The 14,248-nt window shown below is 37.2% G+C and overlaps 1 protein-coding gene across 2 annotated transcripts in view; it reads left to right on the plus strand.

Annotated features, from left to right (window-relative positions):
• Nucleotides 1-5,066: 5,066 nt before the first annotated feature.
• Nucleotides 5,067-14,248, plus strand: part of LOC134221101 (speract receptor) — a 166,765-nt gene continuing 157,583 nt past the window's right edge. The window contains exon 1 of one of the 2 annotated variants that reach the window (XM_062700292.1): nucleotides 5,067-5,873. The gene's annotated coding sequence lies outside the window, so the exon portion shown is untranslated. Of the gene's footprint in view, nucleotides 5,874-10,292; nucleotides 10,359-14,248 lie in introns of those variants that run through there. The other variant, XM_062700291.1, reaches the window with a different exon arrangement.

The following is a 14,248-nucleotide window of genomic DNA, read 5'->3' on the forward strand; positions in this document are numbered from 1 at the left end:
AAAAAAAGCCTCGAATAAAACTAGCTAATTGCAAGTTTTTGTCTGGACAAGTTAAATGCCGATAAATTAGCACTTACTATGGTCCAAAATAAGTAGTTAAATGAGGGTATATATGATGTTGAGTAGAATGGCATTGGCGTTTCACCATCCTGTGGAAACCATTTGTATTCATTCAGCACTGTTAAGTCCGTGGTGCACTGAATATCGAAGCTTCAGATATTGTTGAAATTCACTCATTGATCTCTTGATAGTTAGATATTCTCTGGTTAGCCGTACCCAACAATAAATTGGGGTTGAACAAGCTAGTTTTTTAGCTGAAGAATACTATTTTTGGCTAAAATGGGCAAGATTATCGGTAACCAAATTGATACACGAAAACAGTGACTGGTATGGAAAAGAGTGACTAAACTAAAATGACAGTGCAGTGCGGGTGATCAAAATACTCGCGCCCGGTAATGACGCTGTGATTTACCCGCTTTTTAAAGTTGGCTGGGTAGACCGAATACAAAGTATTTTCGGATAAAAGTTTGTTTAACATTCCAAGCGTCTTCAGATAATACTAGGTAGGTGGAGCCGCCATCTTGTTTCCTATCGGAACGTCAAAAACGATTGCAATCCGGCTTGTTGACATTTTTATGCGCAATAAATAAACTTTAAGTTCGACGGTTTTTCACTTTGTTGTTCTCTGGTTATATGGTTGCTAGCTGATAATTGACAAAGAGTGTTATACATTAGTTGGGATGAAATTGTCAATCAATTAATGAAACGTGTCTGTACTTGTCATGTTCAGCGAGAAATATAGTAAATTGGCGAAATGGCATTAGATGCCAGACTGGCTTGAAAAGGAATGACAAAGAATGCTCTGAAATTTTCAAGCTCAAAACATCGCATCGCATCGGGTCCGTTCTACCAGGCGAATGGCTTGAGATAAGAACAGCAATGGAGACCTACGAAAACAAAATAACGGATTCGTTGATTAAAGGATAATTATTGGGTTGCATCTAGAAACGAAGAAAGATCCTCAATGAGCATTTATACATCCTAATATTTAATTAATCAATGATAAAATAATAAAAATAGGAAGAGATGAGTAAATATCTACTCGCACACTTCGGATTTTTTTTTAACATTTGATAATAGTGTTACATAAGTCTATAAATTGAACCGCGGATATTTTTTTATAGAGGAGAAGGAGGATGTGAGGTGCATACCGGTCTTAATACGTCAGTTTCCTTACCCATGGGGATAAAACACAAACTCAACTTTATTATGTTGGTATCACTGACTGTCGCAAGTCGATCGCGAGCAAGCCGAGGATAACCATGTCGTCGGCCGGCTTCGTTCGACCCGGCATCATCAGTCAGTGAGCGCAAGTGACGCGTTCCGGGCAGTTATAGCAATTCGGTGCGCAAATAGCGAATTATAATTTGTAGCGTATTTACAACACACACATACACACAGACATCACCTCAATTCGTCGAACTGAGTCGATTGGTATATAACACTATGGGTCATTTTTGGAGCGAACATATAGCCTTTACGTATACTTTGTATACGAGAAAGGCAAAAAGGAATATAGTTTAGTTTACCCTGGTATAGCTGTCACTATGATACCTCCAAAATAAAAAAAGAGATCTCACATTTAACACAGTTTCGTAAAGTGCTTTTCACGATAAATCAAACCCAAAACGGTGATACGAGGCGGCAATGTCCCAGCGGGGGATGTAATGCCAATGAAGTAGAAGAAGAAAGCAGATTTGAAAAAATATAAGATGTAAGATGTGGGTGGGCCTGGCCGTTTTAAAACTTGTGTCATATTTATGATATGCTGCAAATATTAATGCAGACAAGAAAATGCTCGGGAATACAACCGACATTTCCAGGATGCTTTTCAATACTGGCTGTGCATGTGCTAAGACAAGACAAGACAAGACAAGATGTAAGATGTAAAGATGTAAAAAAAATCGAAAAAGAACTTAATCTGGAAATTATAATTGGGCTTATTCAGCGAGTGGAGTGATGTGAAATTGCTCGAATGACGTGAGAAGAGTCGTATAGCCCCATTTGAATAACATGGTCACCTTACGTGGTCCACAGTGTCAAAAGCGGCCTTAAGATCCATGTATACAGCGTCAACCAGCCACCCGGAATCCATGCATCGAAGACATATAGGGGTGAACTGCACCATATCCGTAGATACCGATCGCTCCGAATAGAAGGGTCGGTATCATGGACTATATAATTTTTGCAACCTTCGAAGAGAACCTTTCAGCCCTTGGCTGGTTCACCTTTGGGCAGAACATCGTTGATAATGATTTCAAAAAGCTTGGAGCACGCAGATAAGCAGATAATTCCGCGTGTTGCAGTAGGGTTACTGCTCCTGGACTTCATCTCATAGCTCCGATATTGGTCTCACGAAAAACAAAGCAATGAAAAGGTATCTGGTTTGTTTATTATTTTTGTGATTTTTTTCAGCAGTGAGCACGCATGTTAGCAAAAAAAGCGATGCAATTGGTGCCGTATTTCTTTGTTTCGCGATGAGATTAATATATGTTCAGTGAGATGGAAAACGGAACAGTTCCCCTAATTACCATGTCTTTCGTGATGCGAGGCAAATCAAAGCTGAGAATATCACATGGTATCCAGGTATTTGCATCCTCTATTTGTGTAGCAGTGGCGGAACAATTATTGAAGACGTGTTCGAAGTGCTGAGCAAATATCCAATAGACCAAAAGCTTTTCGGGCTTGTACGAAGATTAACTTTTATGCGTTTCACGTATCGATTGTAAAGGAAGCAGCTAATGCGGTTGAACAGTGTTGTTTGCATTACGGAGATTAGGAGCTGCTGTATTTTCGGAGAACCGCAAAGCGCTGCCGCTTTAACGCACGTGTGAGTGCATAAGACAGTGCATTTTTTTTCGATCGAAACGACGGGTACCACAGAAGCACGGTCCATCAAGCTTCTGCATTCTCATAATGGTAGGCGATAGCATAGCTGAGAAAACTTCATAAATGTTTTCACTGTAACACTCTGTAATCCAAGCTACTTTCAAGAAATATCTTAAGGTTTAAAGAAATCCTTTTGTACTTTAAGAGATATCTCCGGCTATAATACTCAAATTATTCAAGACATTCCATGCAGATTTTATATGGTGTCAAGCGGATATCACTATCTTTCTAACTATTCAGGAATCCATTGGAATTTCGGCTAGAGACCACACAAGTAACTTTAAATCGACCAAAAACCTTAGAGGATTATCAAATCTCATAAAGGATTTTCAGAAATCTTCATGAATCTCACAAAGTATTTATGCCATTATTTATGGCACTCCGGATTTTGGACTTTTGCGTAGTGAACTTCCGTTTTGCGTAGTGAATGCAGAGAGAACAAATTTAGATTTTATATTGTGTGGTTTCCCAAGAAACTTCAAGGAATTCAAAAAATGTACTTTCAAGAATATTTCTGACTCATCAAGGACCATTACAGCTTTCAGACAGTTTTCAACAAAATTTACGAAATACCAGAAAACGTTAAAAAAAAATTGACTTCTTGGTGAAAACCTTCAGACTAAATCAATTTTGGATATCCTGGAATCATAATAAAATCTCGAGAGACTGTTTAGGAAAAAATCTTTTCAAAACCCAGAAATATTTTGGATATTAGGTAAATCCTCTAAACAGCTCTGAAATCTTTCCTTAACTAATTTACAGATTCTTGTTATCTAATAACTGTATGTATCAATATTTAACTTGATATTTAGTATTAATGTTCTGGTCATAATCATGGGTAGGACAATGCTTCGAGTGTCCCACCCAAGTATTTTCATGCGTAGGACATGTCCTACGTGTCCCACCCACTCCCGGCGCCACTGACGGCTGCTGTTGTTCATCAACAGATGCATACGCACCTTGGTGACCTTACAATTGAATATCCCATGATGAACTCCATCGTCGTTGTCTGATAGCCAGGGTTGCAAATATTCACCAGCGCCGGATTATTTTTCTGTGCCCATTGTGCTTGCCACAAAAGATACTAACTTATGCAATGGCAGGCTTACACAACTTTCAAATAATAAATGTGGATTTGCCAATAGAATACTTGAAATTGAAAAGCAGGTCAATTCTCAGTTGGAATTTGTTAATTCTCAGAGCCTTTGAAGAAGCAGACCGTGAGGTAATTACTGCTTGTAGTCCACTGTTTGTCATAATGACAAATATTTCAAGACAAAATTTCCAAAACGACTTATCTGCTTTTGTAAACAAAGATTCGAATGTCGATTTGAGGAAACTGAGAGATTCCCACGCAAACCAACACTATTAATAGGTAGGTGAAGATTTCTGTTACCTGTTGATGGCGTTGGTTTGCGTCGGAGTGCTATGAGTTTTGTCAAATCGACGTTTGAATCTTTGTTTGCAAAAGCAGAAAAGTCGGTATGAAAATTTTGTCTTGATTTGTCAAGTTTATCCGGATATCTATCAACATGGATATAAGGCTGTCTTATCAAATATTTGTCATTATGACAAACAGTGTACTGAAAGCTTTACTAATTTATCTTCTTTTAGGTGCCTTTAACAGCTTAGAGGTATGAAGTTCGGTTGCAAAGAGGGTGGCCGGGTTTGATTCCCACAGTTTGGTATTTCTTGGGGTTGCATGATTGCAGAAATGGTAATATTACATTGAAAACGATGGAAGTCTTTAATGAACACGAGATGGAAATATCCAAGAGAGGGCTGTAGAGTGTAGGACCTACAAAGAAGAAAAAATTCAACTATATTTTGCATCTTTTATTTTATAATGGGGTAGTACTTTGATATTATACTTCACTCCCGTTCAGAAATTATTCAGTTGAACTATAGCCCCAACCAGCCCACATCACTGTCTTCGAAAAATGGTTGAACTGTGTCACCAGCAGCAACAGCCTCGCTGAGGGTCCAAGCCGTGACGACGACGACGCTGCTCCTTGCGTGTTGCAAAGCGGTTGCAATGTGATGCGAGTTTAGTTAGCTGGTAACGACAATGGTTGGTGCGTGGAACTGAATCAGTAGGACGTGTGACTTCACCGGGATCGGACGTGTTTTAGTGGAAAGCTTTTGCGTGAAAACTCGAGTGCAGAAAATAAATGAAGTTCAAGTGATTATTCGGTGTAGGCGCCAAGGCGCATTCAGTGATACCGTGTGGTTGATCAAGTGATCTGCGTGCGGTGGCTGTTTTAAGGCGAAGACAATTACGCACCGTGGTTTATATGGGTGTTGCAGTTTGGGGCAGCAGAAGCAAGTATCAGAAAAGGAAAAGCAGTGCAATTCACTTTCACCTGCCCGGTGTGGAGTCGAAGTGACATTGATTAACGATACTGGGCTTAATTGCTCTGGCGGTTGTAAAAGTGTCGTTTCGGTCGAAATTCGCGATCTTGACTTGTATTTGGGGCGGTCATATTGTTGTAGCTCACGCACGCACGCACGAACGGGTTCAACGTTCTTCGGCAAAAGTGTTTTCGTACCAGGTTTTATTTTGTGAATCCACCTCGAGTGGAACATGGGGAAGTGACCAAAAATGTGTAATAAAAGTGGTGATTTATTTATAAAACGAGAAGATTGAACAACCAGTTTTTCCGTGGGAGCTAGAACGTATTGCTGAGTTGTGTTGTAGGCTGGTAGTTGGACGCTGCATGCGTCGCGTGGTGTTCTAGTTTTACAATTTTAGTTTTCATCTTGCACGCCGTTTTTATGCGCTGCAACAGCTGTGTCTGCGAATCGCGTGCGGGTTTTCGCCTTTTCCTTTCGTCGAGGATCGAAAATAACCTTGAGTGGCGCAAAGTGAACGAGATTTTCAAGTTGAGACTGGACATATTTGCTAGTTTTTCCTAACTGCTGCGGTAAGACGCTAGGGTTAATGTGTATTTTGGACGAGCTAAATGATACTAAACAGTAAAGTTTACAATGTGCTGAAAACTCAGATGTGAATCTGTACATTAGGTATGTAGAATATTTTGATTTGAAAAATGTATTGGAGATAAACATATTCCTTCGATGGAACTCGAACCCACGACCCTTATTTCGTGGATTCGAGTCCCATCGAAGAAAAATGGTTACCTCCAATACATTTTTCAAATAAAAATATTCACGTAATGTACATATTCACATCCACATTGAAAATTAATGTCCAAGTCGGGTGGTCCAATACCCGGAAAATAGGCAAATAACTTTGATTGAACTTTACAATACATATAAGAATACGAACTAGATCAATTGTTGTTCTGTGAGATACATTCTTTTGCAGGACATATGTACCTTCCTGTGTTTTGAAATTTTTACCTTTCCGAACATAGGTGTATGTCGTGATAGCCACTATTAGTGCCAATGTATATTCTCGACAAAAATTCAAATTTTGGATTTTGTGCTATAGCTGTAAAGTTCGGACAATAATAAATCGTGCTTGATCATTATGTAAAACTTAAAATTTTGCGTTGGTTCTCATAGTTCGAAATGTAATGGCCACTAAAAAGATCTCTAGCAGGGGTATAACACACAAACTGCCCTGTAACATAAGTACGGTTGTCAATCAAAACATGAATCATTAGGGGAAGGTGGGTAGACTTGATCCCCGGGGAGACTTGATCACCCCCTGTTTTATCGAGAACTAAAGTAGTTTTGTTCTAGCGTATTTTTTAGTATAGATCCTCTAGACAAATGACCTTTATGTGGTGAGTTATTTTTTGGATTGACAACCTCATTTATTCTGTAGGGCGGTTTATATGTTTTGACCTTCCTAAAGATTTTTTTAATGGTCTTTATTGATCTGTACTGATGAAAATGTCAACATTCCATCAAATTTTTAGGATATTTGGATTTGAAGTTATTGCCTCAATATGGGGACACTTGATCCCCCGTTAGTCACCCATACAAAAATTTGGCGAAAAAATTCAAAAAAATATAAATCTGTTCTTAGGCTTCTAATTTTTTGTAGATTTGACGGATTTGATGAAGGGTTGGCAGGAAAAATGATTTATTACGTAGATCTCATAGAAAGGGGATCAAGTCTCCCCAAATTTTAAAATTGCATGTGCTGTCGAATTCAATAATAAAAATCGTTCATGTATACGCACAGCAATTCGATAATTCCGCGTATTTTGAAGGGAAAATATTTAAAAAATCTTAGGGCACCTTTCTAATTTTATCAAAGCAAGTTCTTAGAGAGGGATCAATTTCCCCCGAATATTTTCAAAGTCGATTTTTGACAGCACTTCAAAAAATCGATTGTGTATCAATAACAAGAATAATTTAAGGACTGTCATACATCAGTAAAGTTAAATACTATATTTCTTAGAGAGTCTGTGTGGAAATCGCGTATGTTTATTTATTTTTGGTTGTGATACATCGGAAATCAGAAAAAGGGATCAAGTCTACCCAGTCTCCCCTACATAATGATCATTTGCTTAGAGATATTCATACTCTAAAGCAAAAAATAACTTTTTTCTTAAGGAGAGAGGGATCAAATCCAGACCATCATTTGAAGAGGGCGTAACCGCAAAAAATTATTCTTTTCGGCTCCTCGTAGTACAAACTAAAAAAAAACAAATTTTGGCTGTTTTCCCCTTTTCAATCTTGTTTATCGAGAGAATGGGCCAGCCAAGGGCTGCAAGTCTCTCTAATAATAATAAAGACACAATAATCATAAATGTTGGTTTAGAATTCTCTCCACTTTCTCCAACTTGTTGTAATTTCTAAAGGAATGGAAAAGTAGCGAATATAATCATTATTTCAAGCCTTGCATAAAAAAGAATAATTAAATACGTTGATCATGCTTACAAGAAAAGATTTGATAGATAAAAATTCTGTACACCCGATTATTTTTTTACACGGGGGATGCGTTCCGTGTAAAAAAAGTTTTCAGTTCAAAATTTGAAAATCCGTAAAAAAAAAGTTTTATGATTTCTCGACGAATCATGCAAAATGGAGCAACTTTGCAAAAATTTTGTATGAGATTTTTTTTACACGGCCGTGTAAAAAAATCCGTGTAAAAACAGAATCGGGTGTATATTAAAATTTGCGACAATTTATAGGCCTTTTTGCGATAATTTTTTAAATAAACACAGACTGGAGAATTTTGTATGCCTGTGTTGATAACAGAATGAAACTAGCTAACGAATTGATTATCTTTGAATTTTTAATACATTCTTCTAATACTCAATTTTGCGAGTGGCTGTCATCTTCTGTCCACAACATATTTTTATCTTTTTCGTCTAATATGCATAAACATGAATTTCCGTCTCTCTACGACCCTAATGCTACGTTTAGACAAGGCAAGTGAATTGAGCAAGTCGCTTGAATCGAACGCGAATTGAACGTGTAAACACCTTAATTCAATTCACTTGAACGAAAAGAAAGTTAAACATGTTCAACTTTGGCAAGTCAATTAAATTCAACTGAGTTGTTCAATTCACTTGCCCTGTCAAAACGTAGCATAATAGACTCGGAAACTACTGAACCGATCAGCGTAAAAAATGCAGGGGTTTTTAGGGCGGGGAAAGCTTCTTATGATTGGTTGAGACCCCTCCCCCTCTGGAAGAAGCGCTCCCGTACAAACGAACAATGTTAACCAGTTTATGCCTTGGAAAGGTAAAATCCGTAAACTGTATCCGTTATTTCTTGTCGAAAAGGCTTAAAAAGTCTTTGACGGGTATTCAGAAACGATTTATAATAAACCACAGGCGGTGGGGTAACACAATCTGGTCAAAAACGTGAAAAAATCGGGTCGAAACGTGTTTTATGCGAGTTTTATGCATTTTTGAGATATTATATTAGAAATTATTCAAAGAATAGAATTGACAGGTCGAAGGCAAAACTATTACTATAATGAAATAATTTGACAAATGTTTTCAACATTAAAACCACATTATCATATTGTCAGGCCTAAAATTATCTTTTTGATGTTGATCTATCAAAATCTATTCGATGTCTGTTAAAAGTAATCTTGCTTTGCGTGCAAGCTTATTCGACAATATTTGAATTGTCAATTTTAATGCTTTGAGTCTAATTCGGTAGTTGAGACAAATCGTTCGTTTTATTGTCATGTTTTTAATTTTTGAATTAATTTAATCAGTTAATTTTATAAACAGTTTAGAACCGAGATCCAAATAAATTCTTAAAGTTTGTTCTCCGCAAAAACAAACTTTTTATGTGAGACTCGTCGAATCGAGGTTAGTTGAAGAAGAAAAGCTGTATTTGCTTAGTAAGGTACGTTCGGTTCCACAATTAGTCACAGTGAGGTAACTCGAGTAACCAACAGTTTATGCACCCGTAAATGATATGGATGCCCAAAGCGGAGGAAAAAAGTCCCATAAAAAAGTTGCCTAAATTTAGAGCCAATTGCTTCACTTCCGATTAGGCGCTGAACCCGATTTAAACGCATGGGTCAACACCGCCTCAAAGTTATGTGGAGATGAAGATATTGGGCTTTGGAGAACAACCTAACTAGAGCATGTATACGAGAGACGCGGATTGAAAATGTAGCTCTGTCAACAGTGTTGTCAATCTTCTTCATAAAACAAAGCAACACATGAGGAGGTTTATCTATGTAAAATCTCACTAAATGTTCACATCACATATTAATCGAATCCTATAAATAAAACAAATTTTATTTTATAATCTACATTTCATAGATTTGCATTTATTATTGGAAACCAATGTAAAATGCATTCCAACTTTATTATTCCCAAATGGCATTGAATTGGATTTAATCGTTTTCAACATTTAAGCCGAATTTTTGCTGCTTGCAGGTCCGTTGCTCTATTTGCTGCTATTTTTGACGGTTCAATTGGTGGTACGCCACATACCTATTCGCATTTCTTCCATCCAGGCCTCTAATTCAAACCTAGTCAGTATTTGGAATAATCTGCTTTTTGGCCAGAAATATTTAGTTGCTGAGCTTCGGGCTAGAATAATGCCTCCTATTTTTCATTTAGCTCGAGAAATCCTTTTTCAGTTACTTTTGTTTGTCCAATTTATACGATTAAACCCATACATCACAAAAGGAATGTAGATACGTGTGTAGAACAATCCGTAATCCATGTTGAAATCGACGGTCATATGAATGTTTTACTTGTAGCTGCACAAAGTGTTAAGTAATCAAGCAACCGTTCTGGGAAGTGTCGCGAATCTGCCTGGGACGACGTACATTTACAAACATGTGTTTCGAATAAATATTTACATCCATTCGCGGCAGGATTCCCTCGGCCATTACCTACCACGCAGATCAGAGCACGAGCGTGATATAGAAGCCGCTTGCCACCACCAGCAGTTTTTCGATAGTAGACATCGCTCTGTGTGCTGAGGGCTTTGCGGTAGCATCGTTGGTTGAGGTGAGTATGGGATGTTTATTTTCGGAAATATTTACGATGCATTATACAAGAGGAAGTTATTTAATTATTTAATTGAAATTGTGTTTTTATTATACTGAGCTACCATACTTAGGTTAGACGTATTATAGTACTGATTAGAATGCTATCATGGAAAATCACTAGTTACAATAATGGTATTACATTGGGGTCGTCGTATTTAGCTATTTCTGGCAAAAGAAAACGAAAAAATCGAAGAAAAATCAGGTGGTATTAAAAAAGATGGCTGAAGAAAGGCTTGTAAAAGCTTCTCCACAGTCTTTCTAGTTTGTTCCTAAGACAGTAAGTTCTCGTTTGACGTAAAACTGTTCTACATTTTGGAAGCTGTTATGAACAGTACCACGATAGCCGCCCCAAAAGCCACCCGCTGTCAATCTCATGAGCTGTTTCTTGATTCCATAGGAATAACATTCAGATAGATTTGTTTCTATTTTTGTGATTTTTAATGAGCTTGTAAGGAGAGAAAAGAACCGACGAAATTTGTGCTATATTTCTTTTTCAGAGATGATAAGCATTTGTTTCAGATCTAAGATGGAAAACATTTTTGTACTGGAACACAACATTTTTGCACTGATTCAAATGCCATACATAAATACTACTTTGATATAATATGTAAAATTTTTTCTACAATGACGACTTCAATTTATAACCACGCCGATGGTATCCTTGCCTAGCATTTTTTTTTCTCAACCTCTGCTACACCTACCGCTCGGCTATAAAATGGTCATCAAGCAAGTTGCATATTTTCTTAATTACTTACCTTGCTGAAAGCACGATGGAACGAAGTGACATAGGGTTTCTCACCCCATTGCCGGCCTAACATGCGCACGACTGCATTATTTAATTGATATTTATGACTAGGGGCAACTTTTCTGAATTTTGTGGGCCGTGTAATATTGCGATGGGGTTCACCTCTGCTTCAAAAATAGTTCCCTAGCAGCACACATGCTTCACATAGGTTGCTGCAACTCATATGTGACCTGATTTAGTCACAATCAAGTTGCTGCAACCATTTTTGTCTGACTTGTGCTGCTCGGGTTATTCTTGCTAAACACCGCTTGAAAAAGCTTTTGTTTGATTTAAATTAACATGGTGCAGCACTCATTTCAGTCATAGGCGATTGCTTATCCGGCATACCCCAAATCTCCTCGGCATACGCAATATTTTACTCAATCTCTCAACATCTAACTCTCATTCTCTCTCTCCGGACGGTAGAAAATGCGACGTAAACAAAAATATGCACGTTCCACGACAACAAGATGCCAGATGGTATTATTCATAATCATTTTTATGTGGTTGAGAAGATATATTTACTCATCCAAATTCCTTCCAAACACTTAAAAACAATATCTTTTCCACCTTTTGAAATCGAGAGAATTATAAATAACATGATAGCGTCAACGTATTAGACAGTTTTCCTATTAACGATGAAGGATTATCTTCATACTAAAATAAGACTTATGGCTTTTTGGCAGCACTGTACAGCTAGAAGTTCTTGGGCCGAGGTGATTTTTTGTTCGGTTTGAGGATACATTTTTAAATGTATTCCAATATGTTTATATAAAATCTAGTGATACGAACAATTACAAAAGATTGAAGTGCGTGAGTTTAGCATTATTGTGTGGTGATAAACAGCCTGAAGCAATGGTTGTATCGAGCACTGTGACGATTTTCAGGTAGGTGTTTATTTGATGATACCGTTGTGTAAAAGTGGAAAGAATCACTCCGGCTCAGTGGTGTTGCAACGAAGAGCAAAAGTTTGAAATCTACATTTTTATTTTCTATAATTGGATCGATTAGGAGTAAAATAAATGGTTGAAAAATATTGAGTATTGTGCGAGATAAATAGGAGACTTTTTTAAAATGATCAATCATAAACCTACGGCTACTAAACAGTATAAATCATTAGCTTTCTGTGCAGTGAGCCGGGAATGGGGTCCATAGGCCCAAGTAGTGATTTACCCTACATACCTCGGATGAGAGACAATGCCAAGTTGCATTTCAGTGCAGAAAATCAGCTTCTCAACACACACCTTTCGTAAGCGTATTGACTATCCGCATTTGCAAGATGTCATGATGATTCATTCCGTAGGATAATCATTGCCTATGGAGAAATAGCGTGTTGAGTCTTACTTGGGAATCCACTTTTTAACAGACGTTTGAGGAATGGATTATCTGTTTTCGAGAATGTTTTCAACGGATTTGTTTTGAATCAATATGAAATATGGAATCAAACTCGTTGACTTCTATAATAGTAACAGTCGGTCATCTTGTGAAGAAAATTTAGAACTACTATGGACAGATCCATTATTGTGACGACTACTTGAATATTTTTGCCAAAAACACGTGTTCTTGCTAAAGGATTCAAGTTGTCTTCAACTAGTAAGGGTTCGAAGATGTAGCTCGATATCTGGTGTATATGAAAATCGAATCAACCCTGGCGACACCTAGAGGATCATTTATTTTCTTATTCATTATATTTCTTACACTCTGAACAGGTTTGCTGAAGAAATCATGTAATCATAAAATGGCCATCATGAGAAATAGCATTATTTTCATGTGCATTACATTTATCACATGAATATTTTTCCTAGAAAAGCTCACCAGACACACCATATGAGTTAATTCTGAACCACATGATCATCATATGAACAGTATTAGTACATAGTAAAACGTTGTCGAAGACATGTATCATTTTGGTGTAAAATTTCGCAGTAAGAGACAGAAATGCAACAGATCTATTAATAGATTTCTGGGCGTTAACAGGTTAATTCGGCTTTGCATATCGCTTTGCCATCTCCTTAAGACTACAGCAATTCGCAACAATCAAAACAATGCTTTGATGTTTTGTATTGGCTTTAGATTATTTTCTGAAGATTGATTTCGGTTAATTGATACCTTTTCTTTTAAAATTGATTGGAATGCGCTTCTCGATGGACTGAATTGTATTCGAGAAGCTCCTACAGGAATTTTTCCAAATTTCTCCAGAAATTCCTAAGAAAGTTTCTTCAAGAATTTTTTCGGAAGTTCCTCCAGAAATTCCATCGCAATACAAGTAATTTAAATGCAGTTTAGACAGGTTTTCTGCACTCAATTGGCATCGGATAAAGACAGAAAAGCATCGTTCCGCTCATCGGTCCCATTTTAATGTTTTTGTTTCATACACAGAAAAAAATAATGAAAACTAATCAGCGCGTAAAAAATACAGACGCGGAAAATTAAACTATTCTGAGCATACATGAATCTTTTCCATCAATTTCACCTTAAATGTATGCAATTTGTCTAGCATTATACCACTCAATCGAATAAATAGTGGCATAATGCTATACAAATTGCATACATCCAAGCGAAAATATCGTTTAAAATTACGCTCTTTTTCGCATTCCCTTTATGTGCATTACTTTCGTGTAAATTTCAACAACTTTTTCTATCTGTGTACCGCCATCTTCAAAGTGTTATCTATGTGCGCAAGTAAAGGTTGTGTAAGTTTGTGCTCTATTTTTAAGTTGTACTAATTAAATGTAAAACGAATTAAGTTACTATAATCCGAATTCAAATTTAATTACAGTGCAATGTTGTTAGCCGTTCAATTAATATTTTAACCCTACTTGACTAGTGTAAGTAAAAAGTTTTGTGTAATCTGTGTTCAGCTCAGTTTGTGACTAAATATGTGGAATTTTGTAGTTTGCCCTGAGGACCAATCCAATTTTCAATAGGAAACAATGGGACAAGATTCTGCGTCAAATGAAACTTTCCATCGCAAGGTCCTCCTGAAAGTTGCTCCAGGAATTCTTTGGTAAGTTTCTCCTAGAATTTCCCTGAAAGTTCCTCCAAGAGTTCTTTCCTGATTTCCT

This window comes from Armigeres subalbatus, chromosome 3 (genome assembly GCF_024139115.2).
Source record: "Armigeres subalbatus isolate Guangzhou_Male chromosome 3, GZ_Asu_2, whole genome shotgun sequence".
NCBI classification, from domain to species: Eukaryota; Metazoa; Arthropoda; class Insecta; order Diptera; family Culicidae; genus Armigeres; species Armigeres subalbatus.